This window comes from Artemia franciscana, chromosome 2, assembly GCF_032884065.1.
Source record: "Artemia franciscana chromosome 2, ASM3288406v1, whole genome shotgun sequence".
In the NCBI taxonomy this organism is placed as follows: domain Eukaryota; kingdom Metazoa; phylum Arthropoda; class Branchiopoda; order Anostraca; family Artemiidae; genus Artemia; species Artemia franciscana.
The window spans coordinates 14779595-14796724 of NC_088864.1; positions in this window are offsets into that span (position 1 = coordinate 14779595).

The following is a 17130-nucleotide window of genomic DNA, read 5'->3' on the forward strand; positions in this document are numbered from 1 at the left end:
TCAAGCGTGGCTGAAATGTGTCAATCGTTGTGGGAACTCTACTATGCATGGCAGAACTGTGTGGCACTTATGCCTGCCCCAAGGTGTGCGTCAGATGGTGGAATGTGGGTGGCTTCTCAGATTTTAGTTGTTCCTTCCCCCAGGCAGATTTTGTTTTAATGAAAGTTATTCTAACAGACGGCAAGATTTTCACCGTTCTAGGGAATTTTGTATCTAGGAAAATTGTCTCCTTGGAAGATGACATCCTAAGGAAATTGCATCCATGGACTAGTGTGCTGCGGAAGAACCGAATTGAAACCGCGAGAAACTGGTTTGTGAATAGTGGCTATTTACGTTACCTCTAGGAAGGCTTGCTGCTTATCTTGTTAAGGACGTTGGATGTTTTAGAAGAAAGTTTCTTTGAAACTTGAGTTTTTCGTGCTCCTCCACATCAAGAATTTAGTATTTTCTACTTATTGTGTATGATCGCTCCGGTTTTTTTCTTATCTCAGTAGCAGAATTCCCAGTTCTTTGTATTTTTTATGGAATTCGCAAGTTGGACGACTACTAATAATTAAAAGAATTCTAAATAAAATAAAGTTGTCTTTTAGTTTTGTTTCAGCTTTGCTGTGACGCCACGGACACAATTTTTCATTTGAAATTAGCGATTTGTTTAAGTTGAAGTCGCTTCCCCAAAATATCTTGAAAATCTAGAATACTTTTGATCGAAATGCCCGTAAGATCCCCATTTATGTATTTCTCGAAGATCTATTTATGAGCCGTTCTACGTGAAATGAGTATTTCTTCATAACCGTGGGCACATGTCTGAAGGGTAAAAGTAAAGTAAAGTAAAGTAAAGTAAAGTAAAGTATGCGTTTATTTCATCAAATAAAAATTACTAAAATTGCACTTACAATCAATAATATACTGCTCAATTTAGGGACCTAAAATGTCCCTGTTCAGCAGCAAACTACAACAAATAAATGATAACTATTCATTCAAAATCAAAGAAAAAAAAAAAAAAAAAAAAAAAAAAAAAAAAAAAAAAAAAAAAAAAAAAAAAAAGACGAAACACTATACAATCTCTAAACAGCCATCTCTCATCATAAAAAAAGAAAAAAAAGGGATAAAAATTTAAACAATATAATTTATAATTTATTCAAAAAATAATTTTTTATTCTTACTTTAAATAACATAAGATTTTCAGAACACCTAACACTCTCTGGAATTGAGTTCCAAATAACAACACCTACATGTTTAATCATAAACCCAGATCGCGTTGTATGCCTGATTTCACTAGTCAGCTGATCAGAGCTCCTAGTAGAATAATCGTGGTAATTTGAATTATATCGATAAAAACTTCTAAAATATTGAGGAGACAATCCATTTGGTATACATCCATTTTTGGTATACAAAAATTGAAATCTGTTGAGATTTGATAAAATCAATATTCAAGATATCTAAATCTCTAAAACTATCTCTAGTACTACCACACTCAAGATACTCACCCAAACTTCTAATTGCCTTATTCTGCATAATCTGGACCTTGGAGATATGTTTTTCATTTTTCAACCTTTCTGATTTAATTATGTAAATTGTAATCTTGACTCACGCCACGTTTGGTTGTCAAGGGTCTTGAGAGTGGAAATGACGCAAAAGGAGCTCCATTTGCCCTCTCTTTGCTCTTTAAAGGGGCACTAGAACTCGTTATTTATGTTCAAATGACATTTACCGAATTTAGATGATCACTGGTTCCATACAACAGGCCCTAGTGAAAGAAAAACAAAAAAGAAATAAAAAAGAAATAAATAAACATTACCCTTGAAGGAAAAATATGGAACCTCGTGTCTCCATAGCTAGGGGCTAAATTTTGATGGGGAGGGTGGAGGGGGTTTTGGGTATCCCAAATCTTATGGTTCAATTCCATCAAAATCGAACTAGTTCTGAAGGATGCGTTTCTCTTTTCCTAAAATTATGCAAATTTATTACCACTAAGAACATTTGATGGGTACCCTTAAGCTTTTTGTGACATACATATAGTTTACAAACTTCTGTTTCTTAGAGGCATGAGCTCTTAGAAGTTACTTGTGACACGGGTCAATTTTTACCCCTTGATTTATGTAATTAATTATTTTCTACAGACTTGGCTACAGACTTGGCTACGACCCGTTTGGATCAAAGATTTAGAACATTCAATCTCTAAAAGTTGTGGTTACAATAAGTAGTCCTAGTTCGTGTCGGATTGTCGAGCGTTAATTAGTTTGACTCTTTAGTTCCAAAATTGCCACGGAAGCTCTTATAAAAATATTGTGAATGTTAATTGAAAACTAAGTTACATCAATGGAAATACTTCCGCCTCTGTTTCTAATTAACAGTTGCGGTATCTTTGATCATAGCTGTGTAACGGGTGATCATATGGGAAAAAAAAAATAAAACGCATCCTGTAGTTACGATCTTTGGGTGATCACTTCCAAATTATTGTGTAAATAGAATAAAATAAAGAAATTAATCAGCATTCTGAGTTGTGTTTTTGTATTTGTTTTTCTACTTGACTGACATATATGACATAACCATATATCGCTAATCTTCGTAGCCAGGGGCTATTCTTAAGATTGTTCCAAAGAAAATTGCTAGAAAATTTTGAGAAAAACCAAATAAATGCTTGGAAATCGCGATATTCGGGACTAATGTACATTTTGTCTTGAAGGTTCAGTCACTCATCCCTTCCATCTCTATTTGCAACTCCCATGATTCGGCTTTCGAAGATGTGGACAATTGTTACCTAAAAACAATTCCAAAGAAAATCGTTAGAAAATTTTGAGAAAAATCCGATAAATGCTTGAAAATCGCGATATTCGGGACTAATGTAGCCTACATTTTGTCTTAAAAGGTCAGTCACCCATCCCTTCCAGCTCTTCTATCAGCTGAATCAAACGCTGACTCATGCACCTCTTCATCATTAATCTAGGAGTGACATTTGGTCAAAGCATCATCTTTCCTTCCTAAAACCACTCTCTTTTTCCCTAGAAAACTTTATCTATAGTAGTTCTAAGTATAAAAAGTATCATCATACTAGGTAATATGCTTGCTACAGAAGCCAAACTTATACAGGTATAGCCACCGCACTCACTCTTATCACCTTTCTTATGGAGAGGTTTAATTACAGTTTCACCAAAATGGCTAGGTACTCCCCCATTTTCAAAAATCATATGCATAATCCTCATTAGCTTATCTCTAAATGCATAACTACCGTATTTAAAACACTCAATTTACCAAATAATTAGAACCTATTGTTTTACTATTTTATTAATCCTTTTAATGTTATCACTGATTTTTCCTCGCAAAATAAACCTTCCTTCATATCCAAGGCGTCACATACTTGTTCATTCTCCTCTTTATATCTTCCTTCAATTCTATAACAGTTTAACGCATTCTCAAAATCTTTTTTCCATCTCTCTTTAACTCTTTCCTTGTCACTAATTGAACCCCGTTCCTATCTTTAACTGGGTCAAGTCCAGATTGACTATTCTCTCTCAATTAACATGCCAGTACAATATTTTACTATTATGCCGTCCGGCTGCATCTTCCAGATCTTCATCAATTTTATCCATGGCCTCCACTTCACATCTCCCTAATTCATATTGTAATTCTTTCTCCACTTTCTTTGCACTTCTTTTATTTCTAAATGATCAGTCATTTTAATGATTCTTGTCAAGCCCGTCTTCCTTTCTGTTAAACATAAAGAATTGTCCTAACTATCCTAGCTGTGTTTCTAACTTTCTTCCCTAAGACACCATCAGCGACTTCACAAATTATTTCCCTACAATTATTTCATCATTTTCTACATTTTCAAATGTTTTAACTCTCCAGTTTAGTATTTAACAGTTGCTGGAATTTTTTCTCAGATTCTCATGCTGGAGTCTGCCAACATCAAAGCTTCCGGGAAGGTAGTCAATCTTCATAAATTTCAGCTTTAGATTAACCCAAGATTTATATTAGCCCTCAGCTTTAGATTAACCCAAGACATACCATGTGATGATATTTACTTTTAATAGATCTGTTTTGGCTTTTTCTCGAATTAGCCACGGATTGATGGTAACTCGATTTTAATTCAAAAATCGACGGAAAAATCAACAGCACTCCTATGTACCGTAGTGTTTTGTATTGATCCTGCCAGTCATCGGTTTGCAATGGCATAATCAACAAGGTTAGCTGTCTCACCATCATTTGCATACCATGTTAACTCACGAGCCATTTTATGACCAATTACTGTATTGGTTAAAACAAGACTGTTTTACACAAAATTGCAGTAGTCTGTAACCATTACAGTTTTCTTTTCCAACACCAAATTTACCTAGGATAGGATGCCATCTATCCCTATTTCTACCGACTTGAGTATCAAAATTTCCTTAAAAAAAATACCACAGTTCCACCTTGGACACTGTTTTTTTTGTTCCTGCAGCTGTAAGCAAAATTCATCTGAGTCATTACTATCTCCGTTAGTCGGTTCTACAAGGGCATATACTACTATAACTGGTCCCGGAACCTTTGCAGGATGGGGACTAACACATCTTCTCAAGTTTACACGAAGTACTTAAGGCGGCATAGAACTCCTCAGCGTTGAAAAAACAACAATAACAAAAGAATATCGAAAGAAGGGACTAAATTGACTTTGCAGCCGGTTGAACTTTATCCTTTTCAATTCTAGACATCGTGACGGATGAAAACTTGGAACAATATCTTATATAATCTAGTTGGTATTATAAAGCTATCCGTAACTTTTCAGGATTAAAATACCCTAGGTGACACTAATTATTGCGAAACTACCTTGTTGTTTTACGTTATCGTTTGTACCTGTTGCGTAAACACTTAATTCTAGGTTACAGTGAGTATGGGTAGGCTACACCAACTAGCAAAAGTTACAAACCCCTCTTCACTGAAGATGATTGTAGCCTAACAGACAATTATTACTTACAAGTCCCCTGCATATTTTACCACTTGGACCAAATTGGTCTTACCATCAAATACACCGGAAATAATTAGTTAATAACTAGTTGGTGTAATAGGTACACCAACTAGCCAAAGTTGCAAACCCCTTATTGCCGAAGATGAGTATAGTATGACAGCTGACTGTTGCTTACAAGTCCTGTACCTGTCTCACAATTGGTATCGGCCCATTTTTGGTTTCAGTGTGTACCCTACTATTGAAGTTGTCAACCCCTTGAAACTTTCAAACTAGTATATCTCATGAAGGAATTTTTGTACCAAAAAATGGATGGCATATTCTTTGATCAGCTCATCAAGAGCTATCGATTGCCGTTGAAAAAAAAAATATATCTGTCTTAGTTCAAAAGTTGATTTTTGTTTCCCGTAGGCCAACTTTCTAACATCACCACTTAGAAAGGAGCAAAGGATAAGCTCTAATTTCTTTAGCAATGACAGAACTTTTAAAGTTTAAGAGGTAGGCTACATCTGATAACATTTCTCTACCTCAATCCCAAGTCCGAAAAAACAAATGATAAACCCAGCCGAAATCACGGCAGCACTTTCGGACCCGTGGGAAAATGCCGCTTTTTTGCTTCTGTAATTTTTTTTATTTATCACTCAAAGAAGATATATTGGCTGTGGGGCCGGGTAACTGCCGCATATATTTAACACTTATAGATTTTAGTCCATCTTCAATTTGAAAGTGGTGCCTGTCTGCTTGCCTGCTAGAACGGAGCTTTCCACTCGAAAGCAGAAACATGGTTTGATGAAACGAAAGCTTGGCGGCACAACTTCAGATACTCCTCTCTGACATAGGCTATATAACTCCACTTCACTTCGCACACCATAGGCTCTGGCTCGTGGACAAGCAAAAACCATCCTTTTTGGCCCCAGGCAAGAGTTCTCTGGAGTTTTCCAAAATTTAATGTCATATTCATCAATCCGGCGTGAGGTCCAGACTTTCCGTAAAAACCGCACAAGTTAGACCCTTACCAGTTTCCAGGAATAAGCCGAGATCACCAGCATAGGAAAAAAAAAAAAAACGGGACAAAACCAAAGTGTTGCTCTCGCAACACAATCATCGTCATGGTTTTAAACAGCTAGCAACATATTCTCCTCTTGGTAATGAAATTTATCAAAGTGAATGGAATTTATGAACACTAGATTACATCTGATTTATTCCAAGATTATAAGTGCTTTTAAATTCAGCCAATTTGCTTTTCAAATATGAAATTGAGCGGGAAAAAACTACATCACACAAATTAAATTAAGCCTCTTCTGATGTTAGGTCGGAAACTCATGTCGAATAAATTTCTTATCATAAGCCTACAGGCAAACTGTAGTTGACTCTTTCAAAAATTGATAAGGTCCTAGAGTCCCCACATAAAACTATTACAGAGGCTCTCTCGTTTTAATCTAGCGAATGGGGGAATTTATTTTCGTTTCGTCCAGTTAAATTCAATTTTAAGTTCTAGGGGTAAGACCAATGTGTACAACACGCTTGAATAACAAGCCCAAAAAGTTCTATGCGTTAAAGTTTAGGCCCATGGGAGAGGAATGAAGAATATTTTTATTTCTAGGACTAGAAATTTTACTTCCGCCTTGGGAATAAGTAGAAGGTTATTTACAGTATGAAGTTTGTTATTTGAAACTTGTCTCGAATTCCTGATTGAAATGAAAATCCGATTGGAAATGGTGCGTAAGCAATAAAGCTTTGTTTGTTTCGTTCTAAGCCTAGAGCTAATTTAGAAGTTTGGAGACAACTTTTGATTAAGGCAGGGGACTGTCTGCTTTAAAGACGGTTCTCGGAAATAAGCCTGTAAGCTCACATTCAAATAAATAATATGCTTATGGAAATATTAAAGACCTTAGCGGAGATTCGATTTCTAATTCTAGTTTGATTTTGCAATTTCTAAATTCGTTCTAGAGCTAATTTAGAAGTTTGAAATATAATGTTTGTTTGGGGTAACTCGTATTTAAATATAGGTTCAGGCCGCCAGATATTTAGTTGATATTTTTTGTTGTTTTTTCATTATCCATAAACACCCAAACATAAGTAAATATCTGTATGCTCGGACTGTTTATATTTGGCTCTAATTGAATAAATAAAAAAAAACAAGTTTTTTTTAACTGCAAGTAAGGAGCGACATTAAAACTTAAAACGAACAGAAATTACTCCGTATATGAAAGGGGTTTTTCCTCCGCAATGCCTCGCTCTTTACGCTAAAGTTTGACTCTGTCACGACTGCATAAGACAATAAAAAAAAACTTTGGCGTAAAGAGCGAGGCGTTGCAGAGGGACAACTCCTTTCATATACGGAGTAATTTCTGTTCGTTTTATTTTTTAATGTCGCTCCTTACTTGCAGTCAAAAAAACTTGTGTTTTTTTTATTTAATTTCTGAACGTTTTTGAATTAATACATGTTTTGTTTTTTTCTCACCGCACATGAATAATAAAAACGAAATTTGTATATTAATTTTTTTTTGCTAAATGTCTTTCTCACTGTTTTGATTGGATGATTTTGATAAAAATGTGGGGGAGGGGTCGTAGTTGCCCTCCAATTTATGGCCTCTTAAAAATGCAACTAGATTTTTCTTTTACGAACGTTTTTGTTGGTAATAAACATATGTACCTTACGAATTAATTTACGTAATGAACTTCTATATTTGTGTATTTTATTACGTATATGAGGGGGTTTCCCCCTTTTCTATACCTCGCTCTTTACACTAAAGCTTGAATTTTATCCCAAATCTTTAAGAATGACCCTGAATCACAAAGGAAGTAGAATAAATAGTTGAAATTACTAAAAATACTTTAGCGTAAAGACCAAGGTATTGTGGAGAAGACGAGACCCCTTATAAACGTAATATTTTATGTTCGTTTTAAGTATTAATGCTGCTCATTACTTCCAGGAGAAAAAAAATTATTTAGTTTCTCATTTTTTTAAATAATACTAGAAAATCCTGCGCCCCCTTCATGGAAATTCTCTTCCTTCATGATTAATTCCTCCATGGAAAGATCCTCCCACGTAACCCTCTCCTACCCCAACGAGAAAAATTCCCCCTAAAAACTTCTGTACACTTCATAATGACCATTACTATATATAAACAGTGGTCAAAGTCTGTAAATTACAGTCCCTCCACGGGGACTGTGGGGGATCAAGTCGTCTTCAAAGAAATATTAAGTTTTCGACTAAGTTAAACAGAATGGCTATCTCAAAATTTTTATCCTGTGACTTTGGGGAAAAATGTGCGATGGAGGGGGCCTAGGTACCCTCCAATTTTTTGGTCACTTAAGAAGGACACTAGAACTTTTAATTTCCGTTAGATTGAACCCTCTCGCAAAATTATAGGACCACTGGATCGATACGATCACCCCTGATAAAAAAAACAAAACAAATAAACACCCAACCGTGATCTGTCTTCTGGCAAAAAAAAAATACAAAATTCCTTACTTTTGAAGATAGGAGGTTGAAACTTCAACAGCAGAGTTCTCTGATACATTGAATCTGATGGTATGATTTTTGTTCAATGATTCTATGATATCTATTTTTGATTCTATGACTTTTAGGGGATATTTCCCCTTATTTTCTAAAATAAGGCAAATTTCTCAGGCTCGTAACTTTTGATGGGTAGCACTAAACTTGATGAAACTTATACATTTAAAATCACCATTAAAATATGATTCTTTTGATGTAACTATTGGTATCAAAATTCTATTTTTTAGAGTTTCGATTACTATTGAGCCGGATCACTCCTTGCTACAGTTCGTTACCACGAACTGTTTGAAAAGGTGTAGAACTATCTGCTTTAAAAGAAGGTATAGCTGGCACAAGCTCGGAATGGAACGAGATGAAAGAATCGAGTCCTATCAGATAATGTTAGGTTGGGGCTACATCCAGGATTGTTTTTATTGGAGGGAGGGGTTACAAAAATTATAAAGCGTAAAAAAATTTGTTTTCATGCATTTTTGTTACTTTTGTACAAGTTAGAAAAGAATTTTAGGGGTTGACAAACCAGGAGCCCCCTTCTTTCCTGGATACAACCCTGCTGATGGCTCAATTTAAGCGTAAAAGTTGTTTGATAAAAAATGATTTTATTACATATAAATATACAAACAAGATCAGACTGAGTAATATCCGTCTTCAAATAATTTCTTATTTTTATTGACTATATAGAAAATTGACTTTTAGTAGAATTCAATTATGAGCCTATATGATCAAAAGGTTATCTCTCTAGCAGTGGCAACGAGAATGAAATAAATAATAAATTTGACAGCCCGAACCACGGGCGTATGCAGAGGGTCCCAGCCCTCCCCCCCCCTGAAATCAAAATTTTCATAAATTTCTGGGCACTTTTTATCCAAAATATCGCATAATGTTTAGTATTATCCCCCTCCCCCCGCCAGGAAAGTCACTGAGTGCATGTCTGCCCGAATAGCCCAGCACAGATTTACATTATCTGTCACAGCAAATTTTTGTAAAGCCAATTTTCGGAAGATTATCGAATGGTATTAAATAATACGTCTTTGAGCCATCCTTTAAATTCACGTGAAGATGTACTTTCAAACAATTCGTGGTAAAGAAGTTTAAGTAAGGAGCGACCCGGCTCAATAGAAACTGAAACTTTACACAACGGAATTTCGATACTAATAGATATATCAAAAGAATCAGATTCTTATACTTATTTCAAGTATACAAGTTTCATTAAGTTTAGTCTAAACTATCAAAGATTACAAGGCTGAGAGAATTTGCCTTATTTTGGATAAAAGGGGGAAACCCACCCTAAAAGTCATAAAACCTTAATGAAAATCACACCATCAGATTCGGCGTATCGGAAAACCCTGCTGTAGAGGTTTGAAGCTCCTTACTGTATAAATGCGGAATTTTGTATTTTTTGCAAAAACAAAGATTACAAATGTGTTTATTTGTTTTTTTTAGGGGCAATTGTGTCGACCCAGTGGTAATCGGGAGATGGCTCATTCAGACGAAAATTAAAAGTTCTAATGCCCATTTTAATCGGTCAAATAATTGGAGGACAACTAGGCTCCCCCACACACCCCTTCTTTTCTCAAAATCGCTCGATCAAAATTTTGAGATAGCTATTTTGTTCGTCATAGTTAGAATGTCGAATATCTATGTCTTTGGAGGTATCATGATCAATCGCAGCCCCTGGGGATAGGTCTTTACCTGGGGGAAAGGTGCTTAAGTTGCAAAATTTACCCACTGTTTACGCGTATAGTATCTGTTATTGTGAAGTATGCATACTTTTTTTGGGTGGGGTGAAATTTCTGCTGATGGGACTCCCTGAGGGGAAATTTTCTATAGGGAGGGAAGTTTCCAGGACTGAATTTTTCAGGGGAAATTTTACACTGAGGGATTGGCTAGAATTCTTTTAGGAAATTCGTCTTATGTCCTGCTTTCTCTTTGCCGACTCAATTTTATTCGATGAGATGTTGTTAAAGGTAATTGTTCGGGGTAAATTTTTACCAGGATCAAATTGCCTAGAGAATGAATCCGTGGGGCGGAGTGATTTCGTGAAGGTGTATCCAGATTGCCTGGCAATATTTAAAAACCGATCAGAAATTAAATATTTAAAAATCAAGTTTTTTCAACTGAAAGTAAAGAAAACATTGAAACTTAAAACGAACACGAATAATTACGCATATGAGGAGGGGTTACTCTCCTCATAGGTTTGAATAATGTCCCAACTCTAAGAGAACGACTCTTGAAACACTATGTTCATGTAATTGGAACAATAAGAAGCTTTTTTTAAAGTAAGTTTTAGTTTTTTTAAAGTAAAAAGCGAGGTGTTGAGGAAGAGTAACCCCCTGATATACGTAATAATATCTGTTCGTTTTAAGTATTAATGTTGCTCCTTACGTTCAGTTGAAAAAACTTGTTTTTTTTTGTTTAATACTCACCGAAAGTCAACTTCCGAAACATAGATCACGTGTTCGATCAGCAGAGCGATTGAACCAGTTGCTCTTCCAGAATGGTTCTCATGATTCGTGCAAAGTTTGGATTTTGGATAATAACTTGTGCCTCCCTTTCTCCTTAAATAATAGCTATTAAACAACAGCCTTTATTATTAAAACTTTCAAAAAATTTTTGCCTTAAATTAGCAAGGACATAAGAATAAAAACTTTTCAATCTGGACCAGGGCTGTATGCAGGATTTTGTTCAAAGGGCGAGTACAAAACTTTAAAAACGCATCAAAAATTGGTTTTTATGCATTTTAACACGTTTTTAACAGTTGAAAAAACATTTGTGGGGCGGGGGGATCAAACCAACCTCCCTGAATACGGCCTTGATCTGGACCCATCTTAAGTGTATTCATACCGAAAAACCCTGGTTTTCTAAGTCTTTCATTTTGGCTATTTAAAAATTATGAGATTTTTAAGGTAGCCTCAAATATTAATCAGTGCTACCACTCTTAAGCTTTCTATGCGAACTATGCTTTGTGATATGCTCACTCGTCGCATAACTGTCTACTAGAAAAAGCTGTAGTAGCTGCATACTAGTAAAAGTAACTAGTAACTACTTTTAGTAACTGTATACTAGAAAAAGAAACAAAAATAACCAAAAGCCGAATATATATAATATAAAATATAATATAATATATAGAGTTTATATTTTGTAATATAAAATAATAAAAATATAGAGGTATATAATAGAAATTTTTCATGACTTTTTTCTGCATTTATGTTTCCAGGTTCAATTTTAAAAATTTCATAATTTTAGAGTAACTCAAACATATCTTTTCATGTATAACCAGGTTTGTAAGGCAGGGTGCCCGAAGAAATGTTTCCAAAGGGGGTAACCAAATATTTCGTGGGATTGGGGGTAAAGGTGTTTTTCTTGTCAGAAAAACCTTATTTTGTGCCTCTATTACAAACTCTTACACTCTTATGGAGATCCTAAGCCTTCCAGGGATGGGGGGGGTTAAAGCCCTCAACCTTCCTTTTGCACCTACTCTTGTTTATAAGTGTTACCAACAATGTGTTTAGAAGGTAAGGAGATTCTTCTCCTTATCGTTAAGGTAACGGAGAAGGTAAATTTCCTAAAAATGTGTCACAAGCCTGTGAATATTTAGCAGTAGAATATGTTTTGTATACCCTGATCTATTGCTAAGCACACATTTCTATAATGTCTCCCTTTTCTATCTTAAGTCACCATTGGTAAGGTGTATGAAAATACCCATCCTTGATATGCTATATTTTTTCAGAAGGATGGGGATGCAACACTTTTCGGTCGAGGGCGTGGAAATTAAAATCTTGATTTGATTCTGGTCATTTTCCTGCTATTATTTTGTTGTATGATTTTGGGAACTACACCTTTCGCATGATCACTCAGCTGAGAAATTACTTCTCCTGCTTCCATGATAATTGCCTAGCAATTCTTATTGGAAACGTTGCCTAATAAGTTATGGCATAATCGCTTTTAGACATACAGCTTGATGCACTTTTCTTTTTTTTTGCCAAAATCAGATTAAACTTTGTTCTTTAGGTCACGAACAAAAGTCAAAGTTTTCAGCATTGAAAGGTTAAAAGTTTAAAATGCATATGTTTATTAAAACTGATTTAACTATTTCACTTCTAGGAAACAAAGAGGGGCTTTTCATTCTTTTGTCTTAGAATTTGCCTCTTTTCCTCTCTTTTTTTCCTCCATATTATTTCGCAGTTACTACTGCCATTGGACGGGATTAGAGTGAAACGACTTCTTGCCTACTTCAATGGTCTCGATTTTGAACATCCAAAATGGATCCTTACATTTTCTAGTTTGATTTTGTTTTTCTTCAGTCCAGCAGTTGGTTTTCCAAATTCCTCATTAGACAGAGAAAAACAAATCCAAATCTAAAGCCGCATCCCAAATGTTTTTTTTGGGGGGAGGGGTTCCAAAAGAATTAGAAGACGCATAAAAAACTTGTTTGTATATATATATATATAAATATATATATATATATATATATATATATATATATATATATATATATATATATATATATATATATATATATATATATATATATATATATATATATATATACTTTCGTTCCTTTTTTACGGATCAGACAATTTTGTTTTTGGGAGGGGGGTCAAACCCAGTATCGCCCCCTGAATACGTTCGAGTGATGTAGATTTTAATAGCACCAGAAATAAACAAACTGTAAGAAAAATATAAGAAATTATTGGAAAAGGAAGGTTCTGCATTTTCAAGAGGTACTGGCCTTAACTCTGGCTACTGTCCTAAATCAGGCCCTGGTTTATTTTTTATGTCTATCACTGGCCATTGCCAAAGCTCGTACATTTTCAAAAACATTGGCACCACAAGAAACGCATAGTAGATAAACTAATAGTAGACAACACTCCCATGCATCTATTTGACACTTATAAATACCAAACATGGCATTCAATATGGGGCATCAACTGGGGAAGAGGGGGACCCATTCCCCCCATATTTTTGCCCCTTCTATCTAGGTCTAGTCAAATATCTTTTTTGAAGTATTTTCATTGAAAGCCCTATTTCTTTTGGTATTTTAGTTGAAATAAAAAAAAAAAATCCTCTCCACGTAGTTTTAAAAGTAAATTTTGTATTTACGTATCATATCGCCCTTACCTTGTTTTTTGATCTACGGCAAAACCAGTTTCTCTGTGTGCACTCGGAGATAATCAGCTTTGCCTGGGTCAGATAAACTACTATGCAGTAAACTACTAATAGATAAATACTATACTATAAACTACTATAAATTTTCATATATATTTAATATATAGAGTTGGTTAGGTTAGGTATTTGATATAAAGCGTTCCGGGCGGCCTGCTTCCCATAATTCTCTGTTGTAGTTTCCATATAATTTTGTAACTAAATTGTTCTATTTTCATCATATTTCATAATTATGATTAACCCAACTTCACTTCTTGAGTTACGTAATTTCTTTTAATTTCCGTAAATTGACGCCGTTGATGGATTTTGATTTGACATTCGAATTCCCCCTCTCCCTCTATTGGTGGTCTTAACTTAAAGTTTTTTGTGTCTGACAATATTAGCATGACATTGGAATCAAAAATAGATATTGCGCAGTTTAACATTCCCCTTTAAGATAGCAAGGAAATGAACCACAAATATAAAACTAGTTTAAAAAATGAAGGAGCAACCCTTTCTTTTAGTATTCAATTTTTCCGGTACTTAACCAACAATAGATCAGGTTTCAAATTGCTTTTGACATAGGATAAAAAAGTTCCCCTTGCGCTCCTAGAGCATTCCCACTCCCCCTACATTGATATATGATATTGAATTTGCGAACAATCGGGGATTCAGAATACCTTTCTAGTTGAAAATCGATGTGCAAAAAAGCTTGTAAAATTTGCAAATACACGTTATGCTCTCCTTGTTCTTGTGAGATATATTTGGAAGAAAAAGAATATCAAGAACCCGTTTTCTAATAGAGATTTATAATATGGTGTCTGAAGAAAGATTGCGGAAAGTAGAGTGAAATGAAGAATTCATATACTAGCAAATATAATTATGATTGTGACATAGAGTAAAATAACTCGATTCTGCTATTCAAGCTTAGGCGCAGGATTATTTTTTTTTGTTGGGGGGAGGAGTGTATAGAGGGAGACATGAATTCTAAAAAGGTGCCAAAAGAAGAAGATATATATGGGAAACATAATAAAATGTTAGGAAAAGCGTGAAATAGTCAAATTTCTAAGAAGAAAATGAGGTCCAAAGCACTCCTTTTCTCCAATATCTGTGCCTGGTACACGAAGGGTGCTCAAATAGCAGAATCTTCGGTAATACGTTAACCTTCGTTCGTAAGACATGGCCTAGAATTTTTTAGCTTTCTTTCTTTATAGCCCTAGAAATTGGGCTTTCCTTTTAATTGATATATTTTTAACTCCTCCCTAAAAACGTCTGCTTTCTAGCGACTTTGCGTCTAGGGACAAGGAAGAAGGAATGAAGACAAAGTTAGTGCAGGTCGTTTTCATTTTAGCCATCCGAATATAAAAGTGCCTACATGGAGTAATGGCTGGAGTAAATAACGGCCGAAGTGGATAATGCTGAAGTAAATATTGAATGCTAAAACCTACTAATTAATGGAAATGTCATATTAAGCTAAAAAGGTAAGGTGAAACCTTACCTTTAACTTTTACCTTTATAAGGTGAAAAAGTAAGGAATACGGCTCAATACTTTACAGTCCCTGCCGGCAGTGCTAATCTTCTTGTCGTGGCCTTTAGCCAGGAAGTGTAATAGGGGGCTGGGGTCAGACACCCTAGGCTTCCTCTTACCCTCCCTGTTTACCTTCCCCAGGTTTCTCCAGGTACCCATTTAGAGCTGGGTCTACTCTGGCTGAGATCGCAGAGTCACGCCACTGACCCCCGTTTCGAACCAAATGACCAGCGACACCAGAACTCGAGCCGCCGTCCTTGCGGACTGAGGATCTGAAGTCTATCATGTTAACTACTCAGTTAGGACGTATTAATGGAAGCCTCTGAAATATCAAACAGTTCCTGGTAACGAACTGTAGTAGGGAGCGACCCGGCTCAATAGTAACCGAAACTCTAAAAAACGGAATTTTGACACCAATATTTACATCAAAAGAATCGCATTTTAAGGCTAATTGAAATATATAAGTTTCATCAAGTTTAGTCTTACCCATCAAAAGTTACGAGCCTGAGAAAAATTTGCCTTATTTTACAAAATAGGGGGGAACACCCCCTAAAAGTAATACAATCTTAACAAAAATCGCACCATTCAGTGTATCAAAGAATCCTATTGTAGAAGTTTCAAGCTCCTATCTACAAAGATGTAGAATTTCACTTTTTTTTTTCCAGAAGACAGATCACGGATGCGTGTTTATTTGTTTTGTTTTGTTTTTTTTTTTGTTTTTTTTCCAGGGGTGATCGTATCGACTCGGTGGTCCTAGAATGTCGCGAGGGGACTCATTCTAACGTAAATTGAAAGTTCCAGTGCCCTTTTTAAGTGGCCAAAAAAATTGGAGGGCACCTAGGCCCCCTCCCACGCTCATTTGTTCCTGCAAGTCACCGGATAGAAATTCTGAGATGGCCATTTTGTTTACCATAGTCGAAAAACCGAACAACTATGTCTTTGGGGACGACTTACTCCCCCACAGTTGCCATAGGGGGGGGCTGCAAGTTACAAATTTTGACCGTTGTTTACATATACTAATGACTATTGGGAAGTGTACAGACGTTTTTCAGGGGGATTTTTTGGTTTGGGGGGGGGAAGTTGAGGGGGGTTACGTGGGAGGATCTTTCCATGGAAGACTTTGTCATGGGGGAAGATAATTTTAATGAAGGGGGCGCAGGACTTTCTAGCATTATTTAAAAAAGCAATGAAAAAATAAATATGAAAAGTTTTTTTCAAATGAAAGTAAGGAGCAGCATTAAAACTTAAAACGAACAGAAATTATTACGTATATGAGGGGTTCACCTCATCGTAATACATCGCTCTTTACGCTAAAGTATTTTTAGTAATTTCAACTATTTATTCTACGGCCTTCGTGATTCAGGGGTCATTCTTAAGGAACTGAGACAAAATTGAAGTTTTAGTGTAAAGAGCGAGGTATTGACGAGGGGGTGAATCCCCTCATATACAAAATAAAAACATACGAAAATAGAAGTTTGTTATGTAAGTTAATTTGTAAATTACGTATATTTTTTACTAATGAAAACGTTCGTAAAAAATTAAAAGTTCTAGTTGCCTTTCTAAGTAATCAAAAATTGGAGGGCAACTAGGCCTCCTCCCCTGCTCCTTTTTTCTAAAAATTTTCCGAATAAAACTATGAGAAAGCCATTTAGCCAAAAAAAAAATTAATATGCAAATTTAATTTTCATTATTTATATGCGGAGAGCCAAAATCAAAACTTGCAGTAATTCAAAAATGTTCAGAAATAAAATTTAAAAAAATAAGTTTTTTTAACTGAAAGTAAGGAGTGACATTAAAACTTAAAACAAACAGAAATTACTCCGTATATGAAAGGGGCTTTTCCTCCTTAGCCCTCCGCTCTTTACTCTAAAATTTTTACTGCTTTAAAAAGTAAAGATAAGAGAAAGAGTCAAACTTTAGCATAAACAGCGGGGCTTTAAGGAGGAAAAGCCCCTTTCATATACGGAGTAATTTCCGTTCGTTTTAAGTTTTAAT